This window comes from Tiliqua scincoides, chromosome 11 (assembly GCF_035046505.1).
Source record: "Tiliqua scincoides isolate rTilSci1 chromosome 11, rTilSci1.hap2, whole genome shotgun sequence".
Lineage (NCBI taxonomy): Eukaryota > Metazoa > Chordata > Lepidosauria > Squamata > Scincidae > Tiliqua > Tiliqua scincoides.
Window position 1 is genome coordinate 9,651,303 of NC_089831.1, and position 24,777 is coordinate 9,676,079.

Sequence of the window (24,777 nt, forward strand, 5' to 3'; positions counted from 1 at the left end):
TTTTGAATTCTTATTTTGACCCATCTGGAAATCTCATTGTTTAATGGCTTGCCTTCCTGGCACCTTGTCAACTAACTGTCCAATTCTCTCCCCCACCTTTGGCACTGATGCCGCTGTGCTTAAAGAGTGAGCACTGCATCCAGTGGTAGGGGGAGTGATTGGACAGTCAACAGGAGGTAATTAAAAATATTTATGGTTCTCTTTGGATCCACACCAGCCATTTTGCTGACATATGCCTGATGAGAGCAAGGGGGCAGGCCAGCCTAGGAAATAAGGGGTCAGAACTGATGCATGTCAATGCCACCAACATCCCCCCTGTCCCTCCTCTTTCCTAACCTGTGCTCTCCCCCTTTCCCTTGATGCGCATGACACACCTCCACCGCCAACTTACTGACACCGCCAAAGGGTTTGGGAGCCACTCGCTTGCACACTGCAACACTGCCCCCTTGCCAAAGTGACCCGGCTTTGGTACCACAAGAAACTGCCCTATCCTGCTAGAACCCATGTACCGGCAGTGCAAGGTGACCATAAGATTAGGCCTTATTTCACTGGGTGATGGCTGTATTCCCAGCGGGGAACAAGCAGAAGTGCCAACCAACACTCTGCACAACAGAGTCAAAGCTTGCTCAGTTGGATGTCCACACACAATGAAAGCCATTTTTCTCCCTTTGGCATCAGATCTGTCCCCGCTTATAAAAAGCAAAACCATACGCAATCTGCAAAATCCAAAACAGAGCACAACTGTTGTGGTGCCCTTTGACAATGGAAAGAATGGTACATACAACATACATACAATGATACATATAAACCCTAGGATTTGATCCAATAGAACAGGGGTGCTCAATAGGTGGATCGCGATCTACCGGTAGATCGTGAGGCAAAATGAGTAGATTGCGGAGTGCGGGACCCCCCCCTTCAGGTGCCTCTGGGAGGAAACACCAGGAGTAAGGCCCATTGTACTCAATGGGGCTTACTCCCAGGTAAGTGTGGCTAGGATTGCAGCCTCACAGCCTAATCCTAGGCATGTCTACTCAGGAGTAAGTCCTGTTATACTCAGTGGGGCTCAAGGTACACCAACATACATTGTACACATAAATGTTATATGTTATGATGGCGCGAACATTGTAAAAAAAACTCTGGTAGATCTCCGGGCCTTGCTGGGTTTCAAAGTAGCTCTTGAGCCAAAAAAGTGTGAGCACCCCTGCAACAGAACAACTCAACGGTCAGTTCTGATAATGCAACACCTGCAAAAACTGGCCCGTGCAATAAATCCCCCAAATATTCAAAGTCACTTTGTATTATACAGAATCACATGTCAAAGTACAGTCCTGGTTTCATTCACCAGCCAGCCACCCATCTCTTCTACAACCATCTCAGAGCTCACAGGCACTGGAGTTCGGTTTAATTGCAGATATATACCCTCCCACAACCCATCTCCTTCTTCTGGGTAATCTTATCTTGCCGATACAGCCCAAAATGACGTATTATATGTCAGTGGGATGAGGTCCAACAAAAGCAGGCTATGGAGAACTGATAGCATCGGGCTGCATCTCTTATCTCTAATTAAAACACTCATTCAATTGTAGTCAAAAGGCTTCATTCTTAAAAATTGCAGTCAGGTTTTAAGTGGGGATGGCAGAGAGGGAGTAATCAGGACATTCCCCCCCCTTCTCCCTCCTTTTCTTCCCTCCCACAGAGACGATCAGAGAGGGACATGGGCCTAAAGCCCAAAGTGTAATGGTTGCTTGATGCTTAACTTGTTCTTGCTCACCATTTCTGTTCTCCAATTTGGCCCTCCCCAGCAGCTTTCCGTATGTGTTGTTCTATATTTACTAATCTACAGGGGAAAGATGGCTTCGGTGTGTGCATGACTGATAGCTCAATCCTACCTAAATCCTCCGCACTCCAGCAGCGCATTCCAAATGGTCGCCAGCCATTTTGCGACACCCCATTTTATGACAGTGAAACAGGGCCCGTCATGGATAGGATTGGGCCGTGAAAGTTTTAGATTTCAAGTTCACATCTACTCAGTAGCAAGTCCATGTTCAGTGGGGCTTACTCGTGGGAAAGTGTGCATAGGATCGCCATGCTAGAGCACAACTCTATGCTTTTCTGCTCAGTAATAAGCTCAGTAACTTTCAATGGAGCTTACTCCAAGGAAAACGTGCTTAGGATTTCAGCCCTATACCCTGAAAATCCGAGTTCAGATCCCTGCTAAAATCCTATGAATCTGAGCTAAGTGAGGATGGTTTTATGATAGAGTCAAGGTGTGCTACCCCATATTGCAGGAAGGCCTAATAAAAGTGACTCACTTAATGAGGCTGGAGAGTAATTAGGCTGTGTCATTTAGTATGCGTGTGTGTTTTTTTTTTAACCACATAAAATGAATTGCTATTTTTAATGTTCCATTATACATTAAGCCGGTGACAACAATTCTTGATCTCCAGGGGGTATGAAACACTGCATGTGGCGAAAAATATGTTCACCAGAAGGACGGAGATGCTTCAAATAGCAAAGCAGCCCTAAAATCCCTGACAGGTAAGCATTATTATCCCCATATTACAGATTGGGAAGACTGAGGAGGAGATAGCTTGCTTATGGCCACATAGTGAGTTCATAGCATACGTAAGACCCAAACCAGAAAAGCTGTGATTCATAGCTATAACCACTATACCAGAATTTCTCAAACTGTGGGTCGTGTCCCACTTGGTGGCTCCTGGCCAAAGGCCAGGTGGGTCACGTGTTGGGCCCCCACCCACTCTTTGCTCTATCTGGTTTCAAATGGAGCCAAACAGACACAGCTGGAAGTCACTTCCTGGTCCTGACCCGGAAGGTGCTCCAGTGTTGCACCAGATCCAGGACAGCCTCCAGATGCCTCCGTGGACCTCAGAACACCTCTAGAAGTGACTTTTGCATCACATCCAGTTTCACAAACGCAACTTCCGGTTGCGTCCAGAAGCCTGTTTTGGGTTGTGACGGCAGCAGCGGAGGCCAAGGTGGGTGGTGACCCAGGTAAGTTTAAGAACCGCTGCAACATACTATTTATTTTTTATTTACAGCAATTTTTTTTAATCCTGTCTTTCTTCCCAAAGTGACCTAAAGCGGTACTACAAATTGGGTACTTTGTTGTTGGTACTTTTGGGGAACTTTGGTATCCAAAGTTGGTACTAAACCAACGAGTACCATTACTGAGGACTCTGAAACAAAGCCCTACACTGGCCCTCTATGGAACTACACTCGCTGATATTGTATTGGACATCATGATCAGCACTGGCCCTCTATACACTGGCCCTCTATATAAACTACAAAGTGGGTACTTTGTACTTTGTCATTGATACTTTTGGGGAACGTTGGTACCCAAAGTTGGTATTACACCAACTAGTACCATTAGTGAGGGTTCTGAGACAAAGCTCTATATGCAGGCCCTCTATAGAACCATGTTGGCATCCTTCAGTCTCGGAAGACTATGGTATCAGGCTCTGAATGGTGGTTCTGGAACAGAGTGTCCTCTCCAGTGCGCGAAGCCGGGTAAAGTAGATATGGGGGATAGGCTGTTACCCATGCAGCAAATCCCCCCTCTCCACATCGCTGAAATGGTCCAATGGAAAGGCAGAGGCCAATACGGTTGGTTCCAGTGGCGTCGCAGGAGTTGCCAGAACATGACTGTGTTCAGCCATGAACTGCCTCAGGGACTCCGGCTCCGGATTTGGCCTCGAGGTTGACTCCTGAAGCCTTTTCCATAACTGGATGTAGCCACAAGGCAGTGGAGGTTTGGGATCAGAGCTTTCCTTCTCTTAGATGAGCTGCCTTCCCAGGCTAAGGAGTCCCATCTACCCAGTGGCTGTTTAGTCGCCTCTTTCGACAAGTACAGCCAAACTGAGGGCCTATTCTTATCCCCAGCCCCCAAGGGAATCTATAGAACCACACTCCCTGATAGTGTATTGGACATTATCGGCACCACCAGGACTGAGAGTGCATGGACTGAACCTGGCAGGTGGGGTTTCTGATTGTCTTGGCCCTCAACCACTGTCCATTTATGCACTAGCTTGTCAATGACAAATAGCCCCAAACACTGTAACTCCACTTGTGGTACCGGCTGCATCCCACAGTGGAGTTTTGGCTTCTGATGGCTTCCTCAGGGAAAGAGAACATTTGTTCCCTTGCCCCAGGGTAAGCCTTTGTTGGCCCACTAGGTCTACTTGGACACATGCCAGTAATATCACTGGCATAAGTCAGCATGGACAAGGGAAGGCAGATCAAGGTCGGGAAAGGGGGTAGGTTTCAACATGCACTTCTGCCATTAAAACCGCTCCCTTCCTGGGGTTGATCCATCCTCCTCTCCGCCCTCCTCCCTATCCACCCCGCCTCCCTCCCAACCCGTGTGCACTCACGGGTGTCCATATTCCACTGGTGCATGGAGCTGGCTGCTTGCTGATTGTGGCAGTCACCAGGCCATTTGCTCCAGCTTGTCACCTTTTTGTGAAATCCAAAAAGCACCTAATGACACTTGAACACTTTTTTCCAGAGGTGAGAGGTACCCAAAGGATTTGGCTGAAACGGAGTCAGGAAACGGTCACTGTGTAGTGAGATACCAATGGTGAACAAAAATGTCTCAGACTCTTGCCTTCATCAAGACCACATGTCGTTCTTTGGCCAAACACAGACATTCACTGAAGGCAAGACACTGAGAGACTTTTGATGAGCTCTGTCAACATCCTTCTTGAGGAAACCATCTACTCTGATGAGGACAGACTACACTATTCAAAGTGTCTCTGTCCTTCTGGTGAACATATTTTTCACCAAATGCCATTTTTCCTACCCCGTGGAGATCAAAAATTGTCATTGGCGTAATGAATAATGGAACATTAAAAATAGCAATTAATTTTACATGGTTTAAAAAAAAAAATAGCACACGCTAAACCACAGCCTAATTACTCTCTGGTCTCATTAAGGAAGTCACTTTTATTAGGCCATCTTGCAATATGGGGTAGCACACCTTGACTCTATCGTAAAACCATCCTGAGTTAACTGCATATAATCACCAGAGATTCCCCTCCAATATCACCTTTATCACAACACATTCCTTAAAATTGCTGGGCAACACAGCATTTACAAAGGAAATAGACATTGGCTGCAATCCTATCCTCACTTTCCTGGGAGTAAGTCCCACTGAACACAATAGGACTTACTTCTGAGTAGACCTGGTTAGGATTGTGCCCATTTTCTCATAACTTTTGTTTGATATGAATATGATTGAGGCGCATGAAAGAGCATTTATGGTCACCTTTGCCAGCACCTAAACCTGCTCCCCCTTTCAACAACTTGGGGGGTGGGCTTGCAATGAAAGAACTGCATATGTGTTTGCAAGAAGCCCTTATTGGTTCAGATAATCAATGTGACTGCATTAGGACGTAGTGCCCTATATCTGTGGTTTTCAAACTCTCTAGGAGCGAGAGAGAGAGAGATAAACTCTCTAGGAGAGTTTGAACCACTCTAAGTCATTGCAGGGGCGGGGGGAGACAGTGGGGGCATGGGGAAGGCAGGGGGAATCGCACTGCTCAAGGGGCTGCAGGAGCTTGGCTGCACTTACTAGAGCCTCCTGCAGCCTCCCAGGGGTGCGGGGAGCCCTGCTCAAGTGTCTGCAGGGCTCCCCGAGGTTTCAAAAATGAAAGTGGTTTAGCGGAGGCGGGACGTGATTGCTCCACTTTCACTTCTAAAGATTTGGGGAACCGTGCGGACACTCGCGCAGGGCTCCCCGCACCTCTGGGAGGCAGCAGGAGGCTCTGGTAAGTACAGCCAAGCCCCTGCAGCCCCCTGAGCGGCGCGATCCTGGGCATCACACAGCTGCCTCCTGGTTGCCCCTGCCTCTTAAGGAGAAAGAGGCCAGGGCCCTCAGGCTACAGCGTCGTGACGCCCCAGTTTGAAAAGCCCTGCCCTAAATCTAAAAAAAGTGTCATTCCCCCTTAATTATATCTGCACATAGCCAAATATGGCTACGTAGGATTATGGCTGGATCACAATCACCATGTGTTCCCTGATTGGCTTGAATCAGTTACAGGGGAATGGGGCAGAAGAAAAAAATGTCAAAGTATTGGCAAAGTGGGGGAAGCTGCAGCAACAACAACAACAAGAACAAAATAGGATTGAAAATCTTTTGCAGAGTAAGCACAACCCCAAATTGCCACTTTCAAAGGTGAAAAAAAGTTATTCAGGAGAGCGGTCAGCTCAGCCCTATCAGCTCAGGTAAATATGTTCAGTTTCAGACAGGGAGGGAGAATCTGTGAATTGGGGTGGGGGAGGGGATGAGCCAATTACCTATTGCACTCCATGAGCCGGGTACTGGGATGACCTGTATTTATACAAGTATCAGTCTACATACACACAAATAAAGGTCAGCCAAATAGCATAAGAACATAAGAACATAAGAACAGCCCCACTGGATCAGACCATAGGCCCATCTAGTCCAGCTTCCTGTATCTCACAGTGGCCCACCAAATGCCCCAGGGAGCACACCAGATAACAAGAGACCTCATCCCGGTGCCCTCCCTTGCATCTGGCATTCTGACATAACCCATTTCTAAAATCAGCAGGTTGCACATACACATCATGGCTTGTACCCCATAATGGATTTTTCCTCCAGAAACTTGTCCAATCCCCTTTTAAAGGCGTCTAGGCTAGACGCCAGCACCACATCCTGTGGCAAGGAGTTCCACAGACCGACCACACGCTGAGTAAAGAAATATTTTCTTTTGTCTGTCCTAACCCGCCCAACACTCAATTTTAGTGGATGTCCCCTGGTTCTGGTATTATGTGAGAGTGTAAAGAGCATCTCCCTATCCACTCTGTCCATTCCCTGCATAATTTCGTATGTCTCAATCATGTCCCCCCTCAAGCGTCTCTTTTCTAGGCTGAAGAGGCCCAAACGCCGTAGCCTTTCCTCATAAGGAAGGTGCCCCAGCCCCGTAATCATCTTAGTCGCTCTCTTTTGCACCTTTTCCATTTCCACTATGTCTTTTTTGAGATGCGGCGACCAGAACTGGACACAATACTCTAGGTGTGGCCTTACCATAGATTTGTACAACGGCATTATAATACTAGCCGTTTTGTTCTCAATACCCTTCCTAATGATCCCAAGCATAGAATTGGCCTTCTTCACTGCCGCCGCACATTGGGTCGACACTTTCATCGACCTGTCCACCACCACCCCAAGATCTCTCTCCTGATCTGTCACAGACAGCTCAGAACCCATCAGCCTATATCTAAAGTTTTGATTTTTTGCCCCAATGTGCATGACTTTACACTTACTGACATTGAAGCGCATCTGCCATTTTGCTGCCCATTCTGCCAGTCTGGAGAGATCCTTCTGGAGCTCCTCACAATCACTTCTGGTCTTTACCACTCGGAAAAGTTTGGTGTCGTCTGCAAACTTAGCCACTTCACTGCTCAACCCTGTCTCCAGGTCATTTATGAAGAGGTTGAAAAGCACCGGTCCCAGGACAGATCCTTGGGGCACACCGCTTTTCACCTCTCTCCATTGTGAAAATTGCCCATTGACACCCACTCTCTGCTTCCTGGCCTCCAACCAGTTCTCAATCCACGAGAGGACCTGTCCTCTAATTCCCTGACTGTGGAGTTTTTTCAGTAGCCTTTGGTGAGGGACCGTGTCAAACGCCTTCTGAAAGTCCAGATATATAATGTCCACGGGTTCTCCCGCATCCACATGCCTGTTGACCTTTTCAAAGAATTCTATAAGGTTTGTGAGGCAAGACTTACCCTTACAGAAGCCATGCTGACTCTCCCTCAGCAAGGCCTGTTCGTCTATGTGTTTTGAGATCCTATCTTTGATGAGGCATTCCACCATCTTACCCGGTATGGATGTTAGGCTGACCGGCCTATAGTTTCCCGGGTCCCCCCTCTTTCCCTTTTTAAAAATTGGCGTGACATTTGCTATCCTCCAATCTTCTGGCACCATGGCCGTTTTGAGGGACAAGTTGCATACCTTAGTCAAGAGATCTGCAACTTCATTCTTCAATTCCTTAATAACCCTTGGGTGTATGCCATCAGGGCCCGGTGACTTACTGATCTTTAATTTATCAATGAGGTCTGAAACATCTTCTCTTTTAACCTCTATCTGACTTAACTCCTCGGTCAGGAGGGGCCATTCGGGCAGCGGTATCTGCCCAAGGTCTTCTGCCGTGAAGACAGATGCAAAGAACTCATTTAATTTCTCTGCCATCTCTAAGTCTCCTTTTATCTCCCCTTTCCCTCCCTCACCATCCAGAGGGCCAACCGCTTCTCTGGCGGGTTTCCTGCTTCTAACATATTTGAAGAAGCTTTTATTATTCCCCTTAATGTTGCTGGCCATGCGTTCCTCATAGTCTCGCTTGGCCTCCAGTATCACCTTCTTACATTTCTTTTGCCACAGTTTATGTTCCTTTTTATTCTCCTCATTAGGGCAAGACTTCCATTTACGGAAGGAAGCTTCCTTGCCCTTCACAGCCTCTCTAACTTGGCTGGTTAGCCATGCGGGCACCCTCCTGGATTTAGTGGAACCCTTCTTTCTTTGCGGTATACACCTCTGCTGGGCCTCTATTACTGTTGTTTTAAGCAACCTCCATGCACTCTGGAGAGACTGGACTCTTTTTACCCTCCCTTTCAACCTCCTTCTAACCAGCCTCCTCATTTGAGGGAAGTCCGCCCGTCGGAAGTCAAGGGTTTTTGTTAGAGATTTGCCTGGTATTCTTCCCCCAACTTGCACGTCAAAACGGATCGCAGCATGATCACTGTTCCCCAATGGCTCAGTAACGTTTACATCTCTAACCAGGTCCTGCATACCGCACAATATTAAATCCAGAGTCACCTGTCCTCTGGTGGGCTCCGTGACTAGCTGCTCTAAGCCACAGTCATTTAGCACGTCAAGAAATCCGGTTTCCTTATCATGACCAGAATACAAATTGACCCAGTCAATATGAGGATAATTGAAGTCCCCCATGATTACAACCCTGTCCCTCCTTGTCACCTCCCTGATCTGTTTCCTCATTTCAAGGTCCCCATTCGATTTCTGGTCTGGAGGACGATAGCACGCCCCCAGTATTATATTGCTGCACAAGCCTGGTAATTTAACCCACAGAGATTCTACGGTGGAGTCGGACCCACCTTCAATGTCTACTTTGCTGGATTCTATCCCTTCCTTAACATAAAGGGCCACCCCACCTCCAACACGCCCCTGCCTGTCCCTCCTGTAGAGTTTATAGCCCGGGATTGCGGTATCCCACTGATTCTCCGCATTCCACCAGGTTTCCGTTATGCCCGCTATGTCCTCACGCGATGGCGATAGCACAACAATCCAGTCAACAGCCGCCAATTAACACTTCAGTTTTGCAGGTGACAAACTCTGAGCTAAAGAGGTTGGCAATCCAGTCAAGACCAACCATGGTTGAGAATGGTTTCCATCTTGTTTCCCCAATTTTAAGGAACAGCAATTTGTGTCAGCACTCTTAGGGCCCAACCCTATCTGGACCGAACACCGGCATTGAGCTCCAGCGCTGGTGCTGGGTGTTGTATGCCATGTTTACACCATCCTTCTGGGCCCATTGCCAGAGGAAGGATGCCACGGGAGTGTCCGGTGGTATGTTTGCACCGCTGGGTGTTGGTGTGGGTTTTTTGGGTGGGGAGATGCATTCCAGGGTGCATGGAAGAACTGGCCCAGGAGGGGGGTATGACTACCTCTTCACAGGACCACTTCATAGGCCTCGTGGATGAGCCAACCTTGAAAGTCCCATTTTACAGCTTGGGAATACTGAGGCCCAAAGACAGAAATGTGCACAGGGTTGCAGTCTTTTCACCGTTGCTCTTGTGGAACAATTGAGGGCCAGAACCGCTTGCTGCAAATGGCTCAGAGATCTTCCATCAGGTTTCAATTTAGCATTTGAAGGCTGGTGCAAGATGTCCTGATGCCGGAGGCAGCGCCTCCCTTACCCAGCAGCGGACCTGCTTGTCTTTGTCACTCTTTCCCCTTGCTTCCCGGATTTGAAAAGGGAGAGGGGGAACAGAGCTTGGCAGGGCTTTCAGATTTTTGTTTTTTAACCTCAGGGGAAGAAAAGAGGGGAAAAAATAACCTAAGCGAGATGCAAACTGTCAAGTCATATATATGATGCCTAAAATCTCAATCGAGCACTCTGAAAGCTTGTCAGGGAAATTAATTACCCTCTTGATTTAAAGAGTGCATTTTTGTCCCCACTGACAAAGGCAACATTTAACTATTGAAAGCGTATGCTGCTCGACGCGAGGCATCTCATTCACTCCAGAATGCTGGCTTGGGTAACAGCACACCAGATACGAAATGGATTTTGGAGTCCCACAAGTCCTTGCTCCCGGGGTTAACCGGTGCGACCGCATTTAAATCTCATGGCTCAAGCAAGCCGAGAACATTGAACAGACGGAGGCAATTCATGGGAGTTTTATGCATGCCGAGGATGTGATGATGTCCTTTGCCTGCCAAGGAGGCAAGTCGATTCATTTCGCTCTGTGGTGTCACACTCTTTCTGTCCCAATCCTTCTATTTGTGGCTAAAACCAGCTTCTGAAAGGGAGCAGGAATTACTTGGGGAGGCATTTGCATGCATTCATGGCACCAGCTCAGTAGTTCCCAAACCTTTTAGCGCTGGGGCCCACTTTTTAAAAATGACATTCTATCAGGACCCACCTATGTTTACAAGATTTAAAAAAAAAAAATCTAAAAATATTTCTATTTATTTATTTACAAGTAACAACAACAAATGTTAAAACATTTATCTACCTATATTTAGACATGTTTGCAAACTGCAGAAACCGAGTTCTTTGCAGGGCAATTAGCAACTAACTGATTTTTGAATAGGCTCAGGATTTGAGGCAATTAGTTATCTGATCTTTCAATCACCCGTGTTTTCATGGGAGGCTCTGCTCAGTGCCACACGACCCACCTAAAATCAGGTCACGACCCACAGTTTGGGAACCACTGCACCAGCTCAGTGCTTTTCAACTCGTGGCACTAGTACTGGTGCCGTTCAGAATGCTCCAGCCAAGATGGTGACCCTGGTGACCCTATGGTACCCTCCCACCTCGAAACAGACATAGTTAGCATAGTGAAACCCAGAGGTTAGCATGGAGGATGCACTGTAGGTGCACTGGCAAGATGTTGTCGTAGAGATGCCCAGCTCTTGTGCCCTGGGACTTGTCAAGGTCACTGGAAATGTGTTCTGTGATGTAAATACATAATAAGAGCTCTACTAGATCAGGCCAAGGATTCATCTAGTCCACCTTCCTGTATCTCACAGCTGTCCACTAGATGACCCTGAAAGCACTCAAGACAACCTGATACCTGTATCCTGTTGACGCTCCCTTGCACCTGGCATTGACAGATAGGCTACCTCTGAAACCCGGAGGTTGCACGTAGTCATCATGACTTGTAACCTGTAATGGACTTTTCCTCCCTCAACCTGTCCAATCCCCTTTTACAGGCATGTAGTCCAAGTGCCATTCCAAACATCTAGTGGCAAGGAGTTCCACAGATCAATTACTTAGCAAACTTCTGCCCACAGAACATAGCACCTAAAGGTTGAAATGACTGACATGCATGGAATACAAAACGTATTTTTCCACTGCCTGGATACTTTCCTCCCTTTCCTAATGAACAGGAGAGGGAAAGAATGGTGATGAGCTTGTGCACAGAATGGTAAATTTGGGAGCGTGGGGCTCACTGGCATAGCTAGAGGGGGGCGGCGCACTAAGTTTTGCAGGGAGCCTCACTGCAGCGTGCAAGCGGTCCTCCCCTCCCCTCCCCTTTGCAGCCATGTGGGCGGGGGGGGGGGAATGGAGGCGAATGACTCCCAAGGGGAGGGGGAGGGAGGGAGGGTCCCTGCGAAACCTAGTGTGCCGCCACCCCTCTAGCCACATGGGGTTCACAAGCAGAGGGAAGGAGGAAAGTGGGCTAGAGGCTTTGGGCCTCTAACAAAGAAGGAAATGCCCTGTTTCTAAGGAAGAAGCCAAGTAAGTCATTAGATCTGTGGCTGCATGAGGACTGGAACCAGGTCTTCCCAGGCCACCTGCAGCACCCTGACAATTATGTAACCCTGGGAATCCAGAGAACATAATTTGCACAAGTATTAAAGTTACAGTCAGGAACAGCTGGGGTAGAACCTTCAACCCAAGGATTCATGCATTGCAGCATCAGCATCAGCATCATCATCATCATCATCATCATCACAAACAAAATCTACTACGGATGACTTTACAAGTGAAAATGCAAGACCAGACAGGAACAGATCATCATCATCATCATCATCATCATCATCATCATCATCATCACGACCAACAGCAAAATCTACTAAGGATGACTTTACAAGTGAAAATGCAGGACCAGACAAGAAAGAACAACCGAAAAGCAGTGGTCAATTCCAAGAAAACATTAAGAGCCAGAACTAGGAAAATGAAATAAAAACACCCATAGAAATAACATTGTTTTCAGAGTTTGCCTGAAAGTTGGAAAAAAAATAGGATCATCTGTGGACAAATTGGCCACCCTAGTGTGTGTGTGGGGGGGAGGGGGGCTGCCTCAATTCTTTTTTGAATTGGTTAGAACCAGCAAGGCTCCCTCAACAGGGAATACTTTCTGCTACCGGAAGATTTGCTTTCCTCTCCCTCTTCCAGCTGAAAGAACACCTACTTAATATCCTGGTACTTAATATCTCCCTGCAGCAGTATTGAGAATTCCCTGATGAAGGCTTGCTTGCTTGCTTGCAAAAGTCTTGGCTTATTCTTGAGCAAATATTTACCACCGGCATTTTCATCACACCTTTGGGGTTCCTCCTGTCTCTCCCACCATGTTCAGAAATAATGAGATGGTTCTTATTTCATTTAATTTTTAGATATATATCACACAAATAATTCCTTCGAGCAGATTCATCTTGAACCCAGGCAGTTCTGAGTTATCACAAATGTACTTTCTGGCAGTCATGGGTGAACCAAGAGAAGAAGGTTACTCTTCAAACCTTCATGTCCAGAAGACCTACCAACAGGAAGTCCCCATCACAAAGATCCCAGGAGATTGTAGCTTGACATGATTTGAAGGCCTTTAAGTCATTTCTGCCCAATGTTGCATACATGCAATGGGGATGAACTGGTTGGTCTGTGGAACTCCTTGCCACAGGATGTGGTGATGGCATCTGGCCTGGATGCCTTTGAAAGGGGATTGGACAAGTTTCAGGAGGAAAAATCCATTATGGGTTACAAGCCATGATGCATATGTAAAACCTCCTGATTTTAGAAATGGGCTATGTCAGAATGCCAGGTGCAAGGGAGGGCACCAGGATGAGGTCTCTTGTTATCTGGTGTGCTCCCTGGGGCATTTGGTGGGCCACTGTGAGATACAGGAAGCTGGACTAGTTGGGCCTATGGCCTGATCCAGTGGGGCTGTTCTTATGTGTACACCCGTGGACTGGGCAACAGTGGGTTAATAGGAAGCCTGAAGCCAAGCCCATAGTTTTCAGTGGTTTTTGTGTTGGGGTCTTCATCAGGTCTCATAGTTAGCATTCGTCTTGGGTTACCCAAGCCGCACACACACCATGCCTGAGATGGCATCACCACTGCCCCAATTGTAAAGACTGCATGCATCCTCTTCCTTTCCCCTCCCTCAGCAGTGACTTTTACCACTTCCCTTCTGGCCAATGAAAAGTTGGCAGCAACTGTTACCCTGCACATGCCCGATCTCGTCTGATCTTGGAAGCTAAGCAGGGTCAGGCCTGGTTAGTACTTGGATGGGAGACAGCCTGGGAATACTGGGTGCTGTAGGCTTATACCATAGTCTTTCAAGACTGAAGGTTGCCAACCAAAGAAGAGGAAATGAAGAGAGTGGAGCCACAGCAGCCTAGAGAGGAAAGAGGAGACCAGAAGGAATTTCACAGGTAGGTGAGCAGCCATAAAGCTGAGGACATGGTCACGTGGAAGGCATGGTAGGAAAGTGTGAGGCTCAGCAAATACTGCTTCCCAGGGCCAGCCTTAAGAGCTGGGGGGGGCAATGCAAAACATTTGGGGGGGCACTCCCATGAACCCCCTACTCACCAGGTTGAGCAGCAGTGGCACCCAGCAGCATCATCACCACCAACTGCTGGTGACTTTAAGCCAAGCCAGGAGCAGGCAGGAATGAGGACCGTCCAGAGGTAATGGTCTGCGCACCACTCTCATCTCGCAACATCTCTGCATGGGATCTTCCATGCTGGAGCATCAGTGAGAGAGTGAGGTGCTGGCTGCAGCTGTGGGCACTCTGCTTGCCACTCCAGTGCAGAACCCTTCCAAGCACAGGGTCCAATTTGCCCAATTTGGTCAAATTGCCCAAAGCTGGTCCTACTGCTTCCATCAATTTTCAGCTTGAAGCAGTCATTTTACTTGGCTTTAATAGTAGAATGGGCTGGAATCCTTTACTGGTTGCTGTCGCTGATGCAGAAAGATGCTGGCGGAAGGATGTTGGGTGTTTGGGGGACAGAAAGAGAGCGGGTCCCACAAGGAGTGATCGCCGTAGCCGAGCCCGAGGGCATGAGTGTTGGTTGGCAACCTTCAGTCTCGAAAGACTATGGTATAAGCCTATAGCACCCGGTATTCCCAGGCGGTCTCCCATCCAAGTACTAACCAGGCCTGACCCTGCTTAGCTTCCGAGATCAGACAAGATCCCCACACTCATTATTTTTCACAATTATTAATGAGTTTCAGAGTTAATGAGTTTCCCCCATCCCCCCAAACCCAACCTTTCCCAGTAGTTTTCAGAGGGCTGCACAAGAACAAGCCCATTCTGAGTCGTGATGGTAAATGGTCTTCCCATGTCTGGTCTCAACTCTTTAGAAATAAATAAATATGCATGTCATGCTTTCCTCTAACACCAACTACTTTAACAAACAGCAAAATCTTATGAGAAAATGGAAAAAAAAGAAACCAACGAGATAGAATCTACCAATGTGTCAAAAGAAAATTAATAAAATACCGACGAAGAAAAGGGCTACACAATGGTGCTTGCAGCCAATAGACTTACAGGTATTTAATTCTGTTCTCCGCTGCGGTTCTTTGGGGCTGAGTTATGCAACATGAGCTGGAGACATTCGTCCAATCTGCCTGACAAGTATTACGGCTAATAAGTAATTACTTGTCATTCAGAAGCATTTACAATGCCCAGATGGGTCAAAACTTGAGCAAGGCATTCAAGGTTTAGATGAGGCTTTTAATACTTTGTATTTTTTTTTTTCCATTGTGCTTTCTACTGGTTTACACTATAAAAAAAAATTAGGCCATAAAACAGCCTTTAGATAAGACAAGCTTCAGCTGTGAAAAATAATGAGTGTGGGGATCCGGCTAATTTTATTACAGAGAAAAAAGATTGATTTCTTGTCAGTACATTACTTTAGACATGAAAATTACCTCTACTTTATTTTACTTGTGATGGCTAACCTGGGCAACGTGAACATTTTGTATGTATCACAGAATTAAAAAAAAAGAAAAGAGGTAATATCGCTTGTCATATAATATAGTGCATTGACTTAGAAAGAAAGAAAGAAAGAAAGAAAGAAAGAAAGAAAGAAAGAAAGAAAGAAAGAAAGAAAGAAAGAAAGAAACCTTAATTAGCTGGTGCAACTTTCTTGGTACAATACCCAAGGAACTAATGTTGTCATATGCAATACGGTTTGTGTACTTTTAATTATTGTTCGGGAGGGAGAACTGTTCATATTACCTAATTTTTCGCTCCATAAGACGCACCTGACCATAAGACGCACCTAGTTTTTAGAGGAGGAAAACTTACTTTTAAAGTAAGCCTGCCCTCCCCCTGTGGCGCCTGTGCAAATGAGGACCTTGCCCCAGTGCGGACCTTGCCCCCAGTATTCGCTTCATAAGACGCACACACTTTCCCCCCCACTTTTTTGGGGGGAAAAATTGTGTCTTATGGAGCGAAAAATACAGTAACTTAGAACGGAAAACCGGACCCTGTTTGAACCACATCTTTCTGTTCTGTCTGTACTCCTCCATGATCAGGGGACAGGGACACCCTGGGCAGTTATATCTGCTGCCCGGTGTCCCAAAAGGCCACATGACAGGACATCATGTGGCCTTTTGGGACAGGGCAGACACAAATGCCTGTTCCCCCGTGGAGGACTATATGCGGCCCCTGGGGAGAACAGTAAGGTTCATTCACTGGGTGGATGGATTAGTTGAAACCCTGAATCCGGCCCCTGGGTCGGAGTTTGAGCAGTCCTGATTTAGAATACTGTAGCAAGTTCCTCATAAGCAAGAGTTCCCAATGTGTGTGCCATAACACCCTCAGTCAGCGATTTTCTACCCTTTTCATTTCACAGCACACTGACAAGGCGCTAGAATGGTCAAGGCACACCATCAGTTTTTTGACCATTGACCAAGGCACACCATGCTGCAGACAGGGGGCTCAAATCCCCCATTTGCCCTCCTGATAAATGACCCTTCCCAAACTCCTGCAGCACACCTGTGGACCAACCGTAGCACACCAGTGTGCCACGGCACGGTGGTTGAAATTCTCTGCCCAAAGTAAGTAATGGGAGACCACTTGGGAATACCGGGTGCTGTAGGCTTATACCATAGTCTTTCGAGACTGAAGGTTGCCAACCACTTAAGTAATAATAAACAGGGGTGCCAAGGGATGTCCCCAGTGGCACCTCCAACATGTTCCCCTAGATGCTGCCATCTTTGATCTTGTATCGAGTGAGATCCAAAATAGCAGCACCCAGCTGAGCCGGGAAGAAGAGGTTGCGGGGTTGTCATGACCCAGGTATGTTTGGGAACCACTGCTCTTAAGGTTTGTTTCATTGATTCGTGTTTCTTCAACTATTATAGTAAATAAACATTAATTTATAACTATATTAAAATAAATATTCATATCCAGCCTCATATTTATGTATGCAATGTGATTCTGTCCCACCCTTCTACCCCCACAGGGCCCATGGAGACAGCTTATTACACATGCTGAAAATCCAACAATAAGAACATAGGAACATAGGAAGAGCCCTGCTGGATCAGGCCATAGGCCCATCCAGTCCAGCTTCCTGTATCTCACAGCGGCCCACCAAATGCCCCAGGGAGCACACCAGATAACAAGAGACCTGCAAGGCTTCCTGGGAATTGTAGTTAAGAACATAAGAACAGCCCCACTGGATCAGGCCATAGGCCCATCTAGTCCAGCTTCCTGTATCTCACAGCAGCCCACCAAATGCCCCAGGGAGCACACCAGATAACAAGAGACCTGCATCCTGGTGCCCTCCCTTGCATCTGGCATTCTGACATAGCCCATTTCTAAAATCAGGAGGTTGCGTATACACATCATGGCTTGTAACCCGTAATGGATTTTTCCTCCAGAAACTTGTCCAATCCCCTTTTAAAGGCGTCCAGGCCAGATGCCGTCACCACATCCTGTGGCAAGGGGTTCCACAGACCAACCACACGCTGAGTAAAGAAATATCTTTACTGACATCTTTAAACATCTTTAAATATATTTAAATATCTTTAAATATAACTGACATTATCTAAAAAGAATAAAATAATGTTTAGACAGACCTTAAAGAGTACGTCATATCTAAAGTATGAATTTCATGTGTTAAGGGAGGATGCACCAGGATGCAGGTCTCTTGTTGTTTTGTGTGCTCCCTGGGGCATTTGGTGCACCACTGTGAGATACAGGAAGCTGGACTAGATGGGTCGATAGCCTGATCCAGTGGGGCTGTTATTATGTTCTTAAAAGGCTAGTCTTAAAAAAAAAAAATGTTTCACCCTCTGTTTAAAACCTGCCAGAAGGGAATCCATCTGCATTTCACGGGGCAAGGGGGAAGAGTTTCACAGTTTGAGTGTCACAACCAAAAAGGCCCTGCCTCCCTCTTGCTGCTGTCTTCTTTCACTGAAACGTGGGACCTGAAACAAGGCTTTAGGTGTAGAGCAACACATGCGTGCATCAAGTATTGAGGGGATGTGAAACAGGACTTGGAGTTCTTACAAAACAGGTCAGTTGATAGGGGAGGAAGTCATACTTCAGGTATTTTGGACACAGACCACTTTAGCAAATGTGTAGTTAAAAGCAGGGTTGCTCTGAGGTTTCTCCAGCATCAAGACCAACGTCTTCAGCGTTAGAGGTGCTGCCTTTGAAACTTTTTTTTTTCCCCAGTGGATCTTAGCTAAGTGCAAGCATTTGACTCAGTAGAAGGTCAACTGAAAAATCTCCCTAAGGACACATGTTAATGCCTACTAAGCCATCATCTTTCCAAAGGTTGCTTGAAAGATAGTATGTACCTTTTGTTACACTGAGGCTACAAATGCCGTTTAAATTTTCCTGGGAATGAGTCTTACTGAACGCATGGGGCTTATTTCTGATCAAACATATATAGGCTAGCACTCTAATATACTGTTCTATCTGGAATATGTTTCAATCCCATTTTTCACTGTGTGTCCCTTTGTTTTCAATTACTGCTCCCCACTCTAAGAGCCTGGGATGAAATGAGTCAGACCTTTAAACAAAGTAGAATCAGTTTCAAAGTATGAAACCGGTGGCAGGAGAATAAAACACATAAATGAGGAATTTAAAGAATATTTCTTTTGCCTATGTTGTTATAGACTGACAGCAGTATCCTCTGCATATCTACTCATAAGTAAGCCCCATCGTAGGCTTCAATAGGTCTTACTTCCAGTGCATCATGATTAAGATTGCAGGCATAACGGAGGGGTGACTCTGGGAAGCACAGCTATGAGAGTAGTCATGATGAGCTCATGCGCCGTAATGCTTAACCACTACACACCTGCATTTAGGTCTTTGAAGTTCAGTATCAGCGCCCTGCATTGAAGCCCACAAACCAACTGAAAGCCAGTGCAGATGATTCAGCAGTGGCATCGCAAGTCTTCTGTGGCTGGACCAATCAACAGCCTTGCAGTTACATTTTGCCCCAGCTGTAGTTTCCGAGAGCGCTTCAAAGGCAGCCCCACACTGAGTCTGTCACAGTAATCTAATTACAATTATTTATAATCTCGCAGTTTCATAGCAACTGATTACAGATGGAAATTAATTAATTGTATACATAAATAGAGCCATGGTTAATTGCAGTGTCATGACTATTTCATGCGTTGCTAGGTCTGATTCAGGATGTTCCGTTTTGATAGGGTAGGAAGTCATTGTGATGTGACATTTTTGGTTATCGTTTCCCAATGATAAACATCCCCCTCTCCATCATGCTGCCACTGTGGTATCATATAATGAACCTCTTGAAGAACCTTTGTCTGCTAATCAGTGGCGTCACTAGGAGAGCGCAAGATATGGCTACATCAATGGTTTGGGTCAGAGATGCACGGAAATACTTGGGATTTTTAGCACAGTGGAGATGAAAGGGCACTTTCAAAAGCTGAGATGGAACCGTAACAGGTTTCTCCATCCCTCCTGTCATTTTGCTAAATTCAACCCACATATAACTTTTATTATATTTAGTAGGCAGTCAATTGTATTGGAACCGAGGAAGATCTATCGAGGAGATAGGATGTGGTGTCTGCAGTGGCCTCTTTAAGAGTTAAGGCCTGGGCTTTCAGCAAAGGGTGTGCTGCAGTTAAAAGTACAGGTCTGTAACATTTCCCCAAATGCAGTCACATGCCATGATAGCATCAAGTCTAATATATTAAAAATAAAATATTGAAACGAATGAGGACCCACCTGAAATTGATTTGCGACCCACTGAGTGGGTTCGGACCCACAGTTTGAGAAACACTGCCATAGAATTATATAATGAGCAGCCTTGTGTTTGATAATATTAGCAAATGGACCCGTCGGTCAGCCTTTTGGTTTAAATACATGGATTGATTTTGCACTCAATAAAACAAACCAACCCAAAATAATAATTATGTCTTAACTATTAATAAAAATTAATAACATCCATCAATATTTATTAAAGGAAAATGCATACTTTAATATTATACTTAATATTGATGTAACTATTAATTCAACTTAATATATTAATTTAAATATTAATTAAACATTAATTATAATATTTATAATTAATAATATTTCCATTTATTTCTTGCCACCATATGTCAGCCTATATTAATCCTTAGTTATCATTAATAATCTTAACTAATAACCTTCATGAATTCAAATTATGCAGCTACTTAATAATAATAATTTTAATTCAGTAAGGTCATTTAAAGAAATGACTGTGTCCAAAATACTTCTACATGAAGAACGACACCAGAGATTGGGATATGCTGGTGGACAAGAACCTCTCCATTTTGTTTTTGCTTGTGAATGAAAGATACAGTGGTGCCTCGCAAGACGAAATTAATTCGTTCCATGAGTTGTTTCATTTTGCGAAATTTTCGTCTTGCGAAGTGCGATTTAAAACAAACCCCCCCCCCCCCAAAAAAAAGGAAAAAAAATTCATCTTGCGAAGCACGGCCATAGAAAAATTCGCCTTGCAAGTCACCAAAAAAATAGCAAAACGCTTTCGTCTTGCGAGTTTTTTGTTGCGCGAGGCATTCGTCTTGCAAGGTACCACTGTAGTTTGGTCCTGGGAGAAACTTTGATCTAAGAATCTCATTGTTTCCGTATTATTATTATTATTATTATTATTATTATTATTATTATTATTATTATTATTATTATTATTAACAGTATTTATATACCGCTTTTCAACTAAAAGTTCACAAAGCGGTTTACAGAGAAAAATCAAATAACTAAATGGCTCCCTGTCCCAAAAGGGCTCACAATCTAAAAAGATGCAAATGAATACCAGCAGACAGCCACTAGAACAGACAGCGCTGGGGTGAGGTGGGCCAGTTACTCTCCCCCTGCTAAAAAAAGGAGCACCCACTTGAAAAAGTGCCTCTTACCCAATTATCCTGAAGGATGTACCCTGCAAAGACTTTTATAAGTGCTCTACGCCCAGCTGAAACAAAAGTAGCAGGATGTAGAAATTCTACCACTAGCACCATTTGTCCACTATGTCACTAGACAAGCAAATCAGACCTCTTCAACAGGTGGATCAAGATCCTGAAGTGCCTCATCACCACTTCCTTTCCCACTCTATTCCCCCTTCTTTTTTGAATCCAGGCAGTGGGAGGAGAGGAGTAGGGTTGAATAGGTGCAGGAGTGACTGCACAGGTGGGTCCCGGTGGACACATACCAGGGACCCATGCCCACATAAGAGCCGACACCCATATCTGATCAACTCTGGTGGAAGTTAGGGTTTGCTGTTGTTGCCATTTAGCAAGGCTCCTTATTTGATGGCTAGCCAGTTAGCAACACTGAGAACTGGGCCCTGGACAGACACAAGCCCTTTATCGTTCCTGCCACATCTGATACCTGGTTCCTGGGCACTGGGCATGTGTTTCCCAAAGCATAGGGAGAGTGAACCACTGGGCACCCTCCATAGGGCTTTTGGTCCAGCTGCCCAACTGATACCACCCTTAGATGGGTGTACTGGGTGGTGACTTTTGCAGCACTGCCTTTGGCACTAAGAGTTCTTGAGTCACTTTGGCCACTGTCCCTAGCCAAAAGCCCGCCATGCTTCTTCATCTCCTTTGGCCCTTAGGTTGGCTCATCTTCTTTGGCTCATTAGGTCGGAGTGTTGAAATGCTGCTATGTTGACCTCTACAGCCTGTAAATATGCATTTCCAAAGGCCAAAACCCAAGTTGAATGCATACATTTCCCAGTATTATCAGCCAGTCAGATTCTACCTGCTGTGCCTTCAAGTATCCTGGTGCTTAAATTTGACTGCTTCTAATGGGTTTCTCACCGATGAAGAACTCCGCTTACAAAAGAGACACCTAAGGCTACACAATTTGAGACCTGTCAGATAGAAGCCTTCTCACTTCTCTGTTATCCTTTAATCACTGCGAGGCATTCGGAAATAACAAGAGTAAACAGAAGAAGGGAGAATGGGGGCTTTTAAGCTACTTCCAGGATCCTGGAGGCCAGCTTATATGGAGGCAGGGAAACGGCCAGTTAAACCCATTTATTAACTGGATATTTACCCATTTATAGGGCAGAAGCCAAAGAGGTATGGTGGGAAATGTTCATCCAAATCAAAAGAGAATCTCTCTCTCTCTCTGTCTCTCTCTCTCTCTCTTTGTGAAGATGTCCTCAGCTACCTAGGGTTACTTTCCTGCCATCAAGTCTATTATGTGCTCCTTGACTGGTTGGGATCTCTTGTTGGGGGGTGGGGCGGGGGTGGAAATAGCTATGGTTCTACTAATGCAGGCTAAAATTGCTTTTGCCTTTTTTGCAGTCACAAGACACTGCGGACTCCTGTTCATCTTGCGATCCACTGCATCTCCAAGATCCCAATCACATGTTGTGCTGCCAAGCCAGGTAACGGTGCTTACTGTTCTGAACTATTTCTCTAGTTATAATTACAACTTTTCATTGGGGGGGGGGAGAGAGAGAGAGAGAGAGAATTGATGATCAGACACCTCAAAGCTCTTGATGTTCCCAAGTGCAGTACTACATCTGCTTCCAAAATTTGCCACCGCTAATCCTTCCTTGCAGAAGAGCAATCATGGAGGAGTACCAAGTTCATAACTGTTCCTCTGGAGAAATGCTCTCTCTTTTTTTTTTCCTTTTATTTTCGCCTCTTCAGAGAAGGAATAATTTGTCTGAATCATTAGCCACCTTCCATTTCTACCCTGGGAAATGGCAATGGATTATAAATAGCGATCCATAAACACGGCACATTGTCCAATTTGTAAACAGCTTACCAAATTTCTGAAGATGATTCTTCATTATGCCCCACCTCTCTCTCCCCCACCCTCTTTTTGAGTGCAGGTTCCCTCTCCCCTCGTGATATTATTGTCGGAGAATGTCATCAACGCCACTTCAGACCTGTCAGATATAATCTTCCAATCTGCCAACTTTTCACAAGGCGGCGATGAGATCATGCACAGACTGACAAGGCTCGCTGAAAAGTCTGGGCCGTCGCAAAGCCTGTTAAAAAAGTTTTGAGTTCCCCCTAATGTGCGATTGTGCGAATCCTGTCAAACTTGGCCCTGCAATTTTTCTAATGACAGCTCCTGTCAGTTTAAAAGGGTAAATTATTCCATTCAATGGGAAATGTTGACAGTAACTGTAAAAGAGGTCTTAGCAATTAAGAGAGAGAGAGAGAGAGAGAGAGAGAGAGAGAGAGAGAGAGAGAGAGAGAGAGGTGAGGGGGGAGATCAAGGTAATGTGCAAGAAAGGTATCAAGCCGCAGGTAAGTATTTTTGCAATTACCTGCTTAAATTGGTATCTTTTTTCCCCCATTCCTAAAATTAAGAGCCATTTTCCAGCCTTGCTGTGTTGGTTTAGAGCTTCAGAAGCTGCCATTAAGGTTCTCCACGGGGAATATTTAAATGTGAAATCCAACAGCCTAATCCTACGCATATCTACTCAGAAGCAGGTCCAATGGGCTTAAATGAAAGTTGCTCTTTGGTAAAGGTTTTGCATCTTGACGTCCCACCAATCCTAAGAACATAAGAAGAGCACCGCTAGATCAGGCCAAAGGTCCATCTAGTCCAGCTTCCTGTATCTCACAGTGACCTGCCAAGTGCTTCAGGGAGCATACAAGATGACACAAGACAACAATCCTAGCCCAGGTCTGTGCCTGCACAGTCTTCTGTAAAAGCCCTGTAAATTGTTTTGCAGTAGTGCAGGGAGCCAGCACACCTGTGGGAAGGTCAGAGTCTTCCAGTGCATGGCGGCAGAGTAACGGAGGCCGGCCAGAGAAGGTAAACCCAATGCAGGGGGTGGGACAGGGCAGGGAGAGGGTGGAGAGGAGGTTGAATGGGGCAGGGGATGTTGGAACAGGGAGGAGATGGGGAAAAGGGGTGGGGAGATGATGCTTGGGGGGGCGGGTTCAGCAGCAGTGCTCACCAAATCCTGAACCCCTTTCCAGATCTGATCCGACTGCATGGATCAACTTGGACTTGTGACATCGGAGTTGACACATAGCAGCTGCTGGGTCTTATCCCAAGACAAGGAGACCGATAATAATAATAATAATAATAATAATAATAATAATAATAATAATAATAATAATAACAACAACAACTTTATTTCTACCCCGCCTTTCTCCCCGAAGGGACTCAAGGCGGACTCAAGGATGCCCCCTTACCCTGAGGAGACCTCCAGCAGCCAAATGGGTACAGAAGTCCAAGTAGGTGGACAGAGAAGAGTGTCCCCCACTCCCGACCAATCTGCTACCTGATGCGACAGCTTCAGTTGGCTTCATGGATGGGACAGCCCTGGAGCAAGGGAAGCTCACCCAATCACTGAGGAATAATTAAACCGAGATCAGGCATGTGCAGGGTAACAGTTCGATCTTGTCTGATCTTGGAAGCTAAGCAGGGTCAGGCCTGGTTAGTACTTGGATGGGAGACCGCCCGGGAATACCGGGTGCTGTAGGCTTCTACCATAGTCTTTTGAGACTGAAGGTTGCCAACCATCTCCCTATACTGAACACTATCTCCTGATCTTGTCTGATCTCGGAAGCTAAGCAGGGTCAGGCCTGGTTAGTACTTGGATGGGAGACCGCCTGGGAATACCGGGTGCTGTAGGCTTATACCATAGTCTTTTGAGACTGAAGGTTGCCAACCATCTCCCTATACTGAACACTATCTCCCGATCTTGTCTGATCTCGGAAGCTAAGCAGGGTCAGGCCTGGTTAGTACTTGGATGGGAGACCGCCTGGGAATACCGGGTGCTGTAGGCTTATACCATAGTCTTTCGAGACTGAA

At 45.9% G+C, this 24,777-nt stretch overlaps 3 pseudogenes; all 3 read left to right on the forward strand.

Annotated features, from left to right (window-relative positions):
• The first annotated feature begins 13,709 nt into the window (after window positions 1–13,709).
• Window positions 13,710–13,829, forward strand: LOC136662979 (5S ribosomal RNA; annotated as a pseudogene).
• A 10,648-nt stretch (window positions 13,830–24,477) lies between these two features.
• Window positions 24,478–24,600, forward strand: LOC136662981 (5S ribosomal RNA; annotated as a pseudogene).
• A 29-nt stretch (window positions 24,601–24,629) lies between these two features.
• LOC136662790 (5S ribosomal RNA) lies at window positions 24,630–24,752 on the forward strand (annotated as a pseudogene).
• The last annotated feature ends 25 nt before the right edge of the window (window positions 24,753–24,777 follow it).